We start from the raw sequence: 10,368 nt of genomic DNA on the forward strand, positions 1-10,368 counted from the left end.
TTTTGGGATAAATGCTTCGAACATTAAAAAAAGAAAAAAAAAATCAATTGTAAGTTAAATATTACAGACGATAAGTACATACATTACGAAAGCGTGAAAAAGCATCCCCTTTTAAGGCAAAATTATATTTGTAAAAATGAATGCAAAGCTAAAATGCAAAATTTTATTTCTGCCCTCAATTTTTTTTTTTGTATATTTTAGTTCTCTAACTTTTAAGATTATTTAATTAAAACTTTTTCATCAACTTTTATTATATGTTGTAGTTAATTTTCTAATTTTTAAAAATTTTCTTCAAATTTTGTAAATTAAAAAAATTCAATTAATGACTGAAAACATTTTTCAGATTTTTTGTCAAAAAATTTTAACAAAAGTTATTGAAAATGGCTTAACTAAATAAATCTGAAACGTAAATGATTGAAATGAACGGAAAAAAAAAGTTAGAGAACTAAAATGAAATTTTAAGAAAATTAGAAGGTTAGTTTTGCATTTTAGCTTTAATTTAATAAGTATATATATATATGTATATATATTTTTGAGATAACATAAGTTGACCAAAAAGTGAATCATCCAATTATAAGACCATGGACCAAAGTTTTCTTCCAAGACTTCAAACTGAGGACTAATTATTTACTAAATCGAAAACAATATTCATTCCTCATACCAAGTAATAATGTGAAAAAAAGTCGGCATTATTCTCAAACATAAATTTTATCCAACCCACTATATTTATATGAAAGTTCATTAGATTATTCACATGTAAATTATATGATTTTTAAAATCATTTTAAAAAAATATCCAACTATTAAATAGGTAAAATGATTAAAAGTATATATTTGCTCATTTGAGTTATTGCATAATATTCTCCAACTCATTTTAGGGTCCATTTGTTTCGGGTGAAAACGTTTTTAGGAAATGGTTTTACGGAAAATTGTGCGTTTGGTAGCTCCAGAAAATTCGGTCAAACGGAAATTGACCGGAAAATAACACCCCTCACCCCGTAAAACGATTTCCGTTCCTATTTTACCTTCAAAGCATTTCCGAAAAATACACACCCGAAGAACAGAATGAAAACCCAAGCCGAAGAACACCGGAAGAACAAAACGGAAAACGCAAGCCGAAGAACACCTGAAGAACAAAACGGAAAACCCAAGCCGAAGAACACCGGAAGAACGAAACGGAAAACGCAAGCCGAAGAACACCTGAAGAACAAAACGGAAAACCCAGGCGATCTCGGTGCGATTGCACCCCAGGATCGCGCCGATCGCACCGATCGCACTGAGAAAGCCGCCGTCCGCCGTCCACCGTCCTCCGAGATCGCACCGGATTTGATGATTTTGACCGGATTGGATATTTTTTCTCTTTGTGTTTTGTTTCTTTTGTTGTCTGTGAATTGGGAAATAGTGTTAATATTTGTTTGGAATGTGGGAAAATGTGAGAAAATGTGTTTTCTAGTATTTTCAAGAATACAACCAAACACATGAAAATATTTTCTATACACAATTTTCATAATGCAACCAAACACTTAAAAATGTTTTCTTTTCCTGAAAATAGCATTTCCGGAAAATAGACTATTTTCCAGAAATTATTTTACGCGAACCAAACGGACCCTTTAGAGGAAAATTCTCTCCCTTGTAGATTGGATTTTTTTTTTAATAACTTTTATCTACTTAGACAAGAGGAGAATTTGAGCTTCATGGCCCTGAAATCATTAAACTAATTTGACAGAGTTGTATCTTTAAGTCATGCACCAATTGTGTGCCTTTGGTTTAGCTTTATTTTATTTAATTTTAATAATGTATTTAAGTTATTTGCTTATGTACAATTTTTTTAAAAAAAATTGTTAGAAATTTACACTACTCCTGCAACTCAACCCTCCCTTGTATCTCATGCACAAATGTACTTTGTACATAAGGAGGTACTTGAACTAACAAGTCTAGTAAATTTGTATAACCTCACTTAAAGTTTGACAATGGTTTTACCTACTCTCAACAAATTAGTAAAATCTAATCTGAACACACATAATCACTTACTACTGAGCTTTTAGATTCTTTATTGTGTAAAGCCTTTGTAATTGAGTTGGTATGATAATATTTCGTTAATCATATCTAGTTTTTGGGTTATGGATTAGGATTAAATTAGTTTTATAAAAGATTAGTTTACTTTATTACATAACTTGAATAATTGGAACATACATTTAATGGAAATTAATATTTGCTCAATAGGCACTTCAATTCCCGTTTTACTATGTTTGCCTTAGAGAAAATGAAGGTTGCAAACCCAAGACAATTCGGAATTAGTTTTTGGAACACAAAGGGATTACTATAGAAGGGTGGAAATTCAAGAAAACCAAGTTTATAATATATTGGTATTGTTTAAATTTATATAGTTATATGGAATTTCTCAAGTATAATACTGTTATTATTTAGTGAAATTGTTAAAAAAAGAAGATACGTTAGGTGTCATTTAATTGAAATGGCTTGAATTTATAAATTAGGGAACATAAAATGGTGAATGAATTGCGTTTTCTTGTTACCTTAGAAAACACTGAACAAGGGTTCACAAAAAAGAAAAAACACAACAATAACTAACTAAACTAAGCCAAAAGTTGAAGAAACAGATGTGTTTTAACCCATTTTCCACAATCTGAACCATCAATACTAAACTTAAATATTGGTCAAAGTCATGTACTAACCATGAGCTACAATAAAGAGGAAAGAAATTATTTCAATACCAAAGTAATAGAATTATGTGAGCTCTAAATGGGTGATCACCCTTCTTTAGGATTTCACAACGGCATAATGATTCACCTATTCAACAAAAGCTTTGCTCAACAATGAATTATATAGGAAATAGACCAACCTACAGCTAATGTATCTGTTGTAATGCATCTAGATATGATGGATGAAAATGTGCCTACACTCAAGTACTAAAAGCAAGTGCAGGGTATTTTGTTGTGGGTGCCATATAACACATGCTCTTCTTACATTTGGGGTATAGTTCTTTTTACTTTTTATCTGAAATTTTATTTTTTAAAAACCCCATACCATTGAGATGTACCCAACCACTAGTTAGTCCATTAAGGCAGGCAATCAAACCCCTATGGCGTTTTAACCAAAATCCTGATGGTTATGCATTGAATTTCAACCACATTTTCAATGTATTTATGCATTGAAGAGGATCCATATGGAAAAGAAGATCAGATCAATTATACCATAATCAAGACCCTAGAAACTAAGGTACCACTACTACCATTTTAACTAAAGAGATTGGTGACTCACAAAAGATAAACATAAGTGGATCTTCCAGTACCCATAGCATTCACCTTATAGGAATAGGAGAATTAACCTTTTAATCATAAATGGAAATTAGGGGAGCAGACAAGATATTTCAACCATATCCATTAAAGGGGAGCCAAAAACAAGGGTATCCCAAAATAAAAAGGTTTATATCTATGAACTGTGAATCATTAATTTTTTAGAATCTACAAGGCAAGTGTCAATTTCTTTCATATGGTAACAATGATCTAAACAAATAGATACATTCTTAAGACAATATCAAGTGCGAAACGCATGAACACCACATAACAACACTGACATCCCATTTGACAAAGACTATAGCCCAAAAATGTTATTGAATATTTATTGATCTCCTAAGCCTACAAGAACCAAAAAGATAGAGACAAAGTCAAATAATGAGTCCATAATTATATATAAGGTTATCAGTAATGAATTTGAATACAACACTAGAGCCTACCCTCAATAGAAATATTGTGGGAAAGCTAATCTATGCCCTCGTACAGCCATTCCCTAGAAGTGGCGCATGTTCTCTGGATATACCTATAATAGAACCCACAGAAATGGCCCCAATCGGTGGATATTATTGAATTTCCCATGCATAGGATAAAATATGTGTGAGAGAGAGAGAGAGAGAGAGAGAGAATGTCAATAAATATACCAGTGGTGGCATTGTCCAGGATTGAAAAACAAGTTTATTGGTGGCATCCACGGCATTTGGAAGATCCTTCTTGTTTGGAAATACGAGCAGCAATGCATCCCTCAATGCAGCCTAGGCATTCAACAACAATTATATTATGCACAATAAAATTCTCAACAAAATTTGGACATAGTGGGTAACTAAATGTGATACTTGCTTACAATTAGGAATGTAAACAGACAATTTTGGGTCCTTTTTACTCTATAACATGAAGGGGTATACATGTCATTAACTCCAACAAAACAGTTAAATCGGAATAATGCATAACGTAACAGTATTACAATAGCAATGTTTACAACAACAAAAAATGATCCAACTTCATTCAATATGAGAATTGTTGATTATATTTATTTAGTATTAGTTTCTATGAAGCACAGACACTTCATTTGGAGTCCCGTGCCAATGTTGTATCCGTGTCATACCTATCTCATAATAGTGTCTCACTACAAAACGCGGGAGTATTAGGCTGCGTTTTTTTGGGCCGCGTTTGTACAGACTGAAGTCGCGTTTTAAAAAAACGTGGCTTAAACGCAAAAACAAAAGTTGCGTTTTAAACGCGGGGCCATAGAAGGGTTCTAAAGCCACATTTTTTTGAGTTGTAGCTGCATTTTTTGCAATGGAACTATGGCCGTGTTTAAAACACGCAGCTATAGGACCTTCGTTTTTTTTTTTTTTTTTTTTTGGCTAATCATATTATTTTTTTTCCTTAACTGTGGCTGCATTGATAAAATGCGGCTCTAGCCTGCTTGAAGCTGCGTTTTATAGACGCAACTTTAAATTTGGTCTAAAGCTGCGTGTTTAAAACGCAGCTTTAAATTTCGTTTGAAGCCGCGTGTTTAAAATGCAGCTTTAGTTTGGGATGGGCCGCATTTCTTAAACGCGGCCTCAGACTTTGCCTATAGCCGCAGGTTAAAAATGTAGCTTTAGGCTTTGTATATATACTATTGGGTCAAACATTTTCAACCCTAGCCTCTCCCACACATCAGCCTCCATCTCAAGAGCCCGATCTCAATTCTTACAAACAAGCCTCCATCTCCAATCTCAACCCTCACCCTCACCCTCCATCTCCGATCTCAAGCCCTCACACCCTACCGTCATCGCACAGGCAAAGTCCATGTCTCGTGTCTCTCTCTCTCTCTCTCTCTCTCTCTCTCTCTCTCTCTCTCTCTCTCTCTCTCTCTTGTGAAATTAGAAAAAGCTGAGAGAGACTCAAATCCGATTCTGCAAGATACGATCTTCTCTGGCTTTTCATTTTCATAGCATTTTTTTTTTGCTATAATATACCCATGGCTGACCTCAACTTTCTCGCTTGCATGTGGGTCTCTCATGATGTTAATCTTTTAGGTCACAAGGATCGCTGAGGACTAACTTTGAGTTTTGGAAGACTTTGTGATCGATGAGTTTGAAAAAAGTTTAAAATTGGGTCTTGTTTTACTTTTTGGCTGCATGTTGTTCCCGGTGATTTAGGGTTGTGTCTCTGTTGAAAATTTGGGTTTTGTTTGATTGGTGAGAAGGATGAAGGTGAAAATTTGGGTTTTGTTAGGCCTTTTAATGTTATTTTTGGTTTGATCTGATAGTTGATTTTAGGATTTGTGATTTGTTAGTTGATTTTAGAAATTGTGAATTATTTGAATATAAGAAAATATAGAAAGTTACCCTTTTGTTTGGTTGCTGAGAAAGTTCAATGATATATGTGTGATGTTTTGAATTGTAAGTTTTGGCTGTTTGATCGGATTTCTTTTGGACTCGTTCAGAGTCTGTAGTGTTCTTTTGTGGAAACCAATCATCTCTACACTACCAACTTTCCTTTTGCATCTCCTTCTTCCTTCGTTATGGTCTTTTCACAGATTGCTCTGCCTGTTTTCAATATTAAAATCCTTAAATTTGATGAAACTAGAGTATGTATTGGAAAGCATTTCACTTTTCACCTTAAGTAATATTGATAATTTATACTATACTCATATATAGTTTGACTGATATTCATTTTAAAGTAAAGTTAAGATTTTGTTCTGGAATTTTATTTCCATTTAACAATAAATATAAAAAAATTTAGATACTTGTCACGTTTCAAAACAATGTTGAAAAGTAACGTCTAGAGTGTCTAAAATTCGAGTTCTATGATAAAACTTGAGTTTTTAAGTCTCGCTTTGTAAGCGGATAGCTCCAAGGCGGGAAAAAATTCAAGTAAAAATTGAGTTTTAAAGACTCGAGTTCTGAAAACGCCGCTATAGGGACTTAAAAACGTCACTATAGGCCTTAAAATGGAGTTATAAAAAATTTAGCAGAAAAACGTCGCTATAGGGGTTTAAAACGTCACTATAGGACTTAAAAACGCCACTATAAGGCTCCCTAAACCTGGTATTGAATATTTATGAAAAAATTTTGCAGGAAGACGCCGCTATAGAANCATATTCTTTAGGCTCCTGTATGTCTTTTTTTTTTTTTTTTTTTGGCAATAAAACATATCTTATAAAAAATTATTCTATTTATATTTTAATTTTTATGCATATTTTATTATCATCCCAAAACACTGGTCTCTCAACACTCTGACCTCACCTCTCCTTTTTATTATCAGACACTGTCCCTTTCCATGCCCTTAATTATCTGTGAAACATTAAAGTGCAGAATGTTTTTCTTTAATTTTTATTTTTCTAAATTACCCTATTTTATATCGAAGTGCAGTTGTTAGGATATGGAGGTTTCAACTTCATTGGATTGATTAAAGTCTGGAAAGACGTAATAATATTAAATGACCTGAAGTTAGACAAATAGTTTATTAATATACTTGTTCGTTATCTGTATCTACTGATTAAAAGTACTATGGATGTGCTTGTATGTCTTCAAGATAAGAGTTGCAGCTCAAATGTGGAGTTGTAAATTTTCTTTCAATGGGAGGTGATAAACTTCCAATTTTTCAATGGAAAACTATAGCCATTGGCTTCTCTTCAATGTTCATGGCCAGAGAAGTTTTTACTCATCCTTTTGCTTTTTTCTTTTTCTATGATATTTTCTTTTGAGGGAAGCATGAGAAAGCACACAAATCTTTTACTTTAAAAGTTAAAACATTGTTACAAAGTCATCTGTGTATGTTGTATGGTCTTGACATATTGATTGTTCATTTCATGTTGGCGTTATGTATTGTTTCTTTTTGAAATGTAGCATGTATAAATATGGCATCTCAATGTGTTATACTAATAGTTATGCCTTCCACTTCTATGTTCCAAGTTTTTTACTAATGTGTGAGAGTTAATGCAAGATGGATTTTGCTCTTCAAGCTTGGCTTTGTTCTAGTTCCACTCGCTCTATATCTTTGTGTTACTTTGTCAACATTTTCTCTTGTTTGGATCCATTGTGGTTATAGTGAATTCACTTGTGTGTGTGTGTTGAGTGAAAGAGTGCGATATCTTGAATTAATATATGAACAAGATATTGTAGACCTGTTATTGAACAAGATACTTTAGATCTGAACAAATAAATAGTTAGTGTCCAATTAAATTCTCTAGATTGCAAAGAAAACATATCTCAAAGCTGCAAATCAAGCCTTAATTAAAATACAATAGTTATCTTTTCTCATCAGCAATCACCACTCAAAAATTCATTTTTCCTTCATAATTAGTTTGGAAAATATAATCAGGTATAGATATCCCAGCCTCCATAGCGGCGATCATTGTCACACATAACTTCACATACACACATAAACATTCCTCAAGGGGTATGTTTGTGCGTGTAGAGAGAGATACAGAGTACCAAAAGTGAAATTAAACCCTCTCCCATCCTAAGAAATATGAGTTCAACCCAATTATTGATTCCCCAAAAACATCATCATCATCATCATCATCATCATCGCTGCAATCAAAAACAATTACTTGAAACCTGAAGACAACATTTTACTCAAATGTGATCAAATTAAGCTTCCAATATACTTCAACTCCAACAAGAAGATTTCAAAGAACAGTAACATACAAACAGGGATCATAATGCTTAATTAACATGTTAAGCACCTTTCCTACCATTGGTATTCTTTTGCTAGAAAATGTGAAATGGAAAAAACATCAATGATATGAAAAGAAACATCACTTCATCAAAAAAAGTAAATAACCACTTCAGACAAATATACATACACCTTATAGATTGACTGGATAAGTCTTAATAAGTAATTCTTGAAGTGCTTTATTTTCTGGATTTGCAGATAGCAAGTCAACCAACATGGATGCAGTGGTTGCATTTGCTGAAAAACCCTAGTCAACCATTATCTTAATAAGTTCCATAGCCTTTGCTGTCTCATTCTGTTGCAGCAACCCTCAGATGATTGTGTTATATGTTCGATCATTAGGAGAGAAATCGTTCCCATCCCTTTTCTCTAGCAACTCACTCGCTTCATCAATTAGCCATTCTTTGCAAAACCCTTTGATCATTACATTGTAAGTCCAAACATTGGGTTGCAATCCTTTTGTAGGTAGACTATAAAAGAGTTCTCTTGCAACTGTAAGATTCCCGATATTACACAAACTGTCAATTAAAATGTTGTAAATCACAATATCGTTGCCCAATGTTTTGTCTTCCATCTCATGAAACACTTTTATTGCCTCAACAACTTGTCCATTCTTACAAAGGCCGTCCAACAAGATAGCATAGGTTTGGGAATCTGGAAGTGGCCACATGCCTGCATCTTATGAAATAGGTCTAGAGCAGCCTTGCGTCTCTCCACTCAACAAAACCCACCTATAAGAGTGCAGTAAGTCACAACATCGGGAGTTAGTCCCTTGTTGGACATTTCATGAAAGAGACTAATTGCCCCATCAATTCTTTTCTTTTTACAAAATCCATTAATCAATGTGTTATAGCTAACAACATTAGGTGAACAACCCCTCTCAACCATCATGTTCAATGCTTCAATGGCATCCTTCAATTTATTTTGCAAACAGTATCCATCAATCAAAGTATTATAAGAGACTACGTCAGGCTTAATACCTCTTTGAATCATCTCAACAAAAATAATTTTCGCCTCTTTCAACATCCCCTCTTTGCAAAATGTGTCCCCAATACGTTGAAGGTCCTCACACTTGGCACGATCTTCCTTCCTGCCATCTCGTTCAACAGAGTAGTAGCCTCTCTCCACTAGCCAAAATTGCATAGGCCTTGAATCGAGGAATTGTAAGTGGCAAGGTCCGGCTGAATGCCTTTACTCATCATTCCAGATAAAAGGTTCAAAGCCTCAGTTACCAATCTATCCTTACATAAACTATCAATGATTGTGCCATACGCTGTCAGATCAAGCTCAAAATTCCCTTCTTCCATCTTCCTAAGCAACCTAATAGCCATATCAGTCTTACCAATCTTACACAGAGCATTTAGTATCGTTCCACAAGTAAATGCTTCAGGTCGATACCCTTTCTTCTCCATTTCTTCTACCGACTTCACAGCTCCAGCAATGTTACCTTGAAAACAGACCCTTGACAAGGGTGTTTAGAGTAACAGAGTCTGGGTGATAACCAAGTTTCAAAATTGTGGCCAAGACAGAAAACCCAAAATGTAGACGGTTCAAATGGCAGAAGCAGTTAACCAAAATAGTAAGAGTATAAACATCAGGAGAGATACCAAATGATTCGATTCGTTTAATTAGAGAAATGACTACTGGGTAATGCTTCAATCTTGCAATGGCACCCAACACGTGATTAAAATTGTTAATGGAAGGCAAAGGGCGCATGTGAAGCATTGTATCAAACAGGTGTAAGGCATGATCAACATTCCTAAAGCTTCTAGATCTGCACTGATCTCTAACAGATTTCAAGAATTGATCTTGATTGTGATTGTGATATGGGTTTTTTTTAGCACTAGCAATACTAGTAGAAGTGGTAGCAGCAGCAGTAAGAGTAGAATAACAATAAGAACGAAAGCAAGTGTGGGAAGAACGAAACAGCGTACCCATTTTCCTGAAGTTTACTTGAACTAAGCTACTGATCGGTGAGAGAGCATAAAAAACATTAGGGAGAGCTATTTTCGGCCAATATCTCCTGTTCCCTCTTTCTCTCTCTCAGTCGGGATTTTGGGAATGATGGGTTATGGGGAAATAATAAATAATAAATACTACTGTAATAATGAAAAAATAAATATTAAATTAGAAGCAAAACGACGTTGTTTTGGGATTTAACGGCAGCACTGGATGTCTACTTTACGGCGAAGTAGTTTCTGGACTAGTTTAGTTGCTAATGTTTCAAAACGGGTCGAACTTGATCCAAAAAAAAAAAAAAAAAAAAAAAAAAACCTCGTAGGTACTCACCATCAAAACTAGTCACCGTATCCATTGGTAGCAATAGCACGACAACAATAGCAACGAGAAAACAACTTTCAAACCGACAAATCGATGCAATATAT

General features: G+C 34.2%; 1 pseudogene; it reads right to left on the minus strand.

The window, feature by feature from the left end:
• Nucleotides 1-7,878: 7,878 nt before the first annotated feature.
• Nucleotides 7,879-10,061, minus strand: LOC112003667 (putative pentatricopeptide repeat-containing protein At1g12700, mitochondrial; annotated as a pseudogene).
• Nucleotides 10,062-10,368: the final 307 nt, after the last annotated feature.

Source organism: Quercus suber, unplaced genomic scaffold, assembly GCF_002906115.3.
Source record: "Quercus suber isolate HL8 unplaced genomic scaffold, Cork oak 2.0 scaffold_23, whole genome shotgun sequence".
Lineage (NCBI taxonomy): Eukaryota > Viridiplantae > Streptophyta > Magnoliopsida > Fagales > Fagaceae > Quercus > Quercus suber.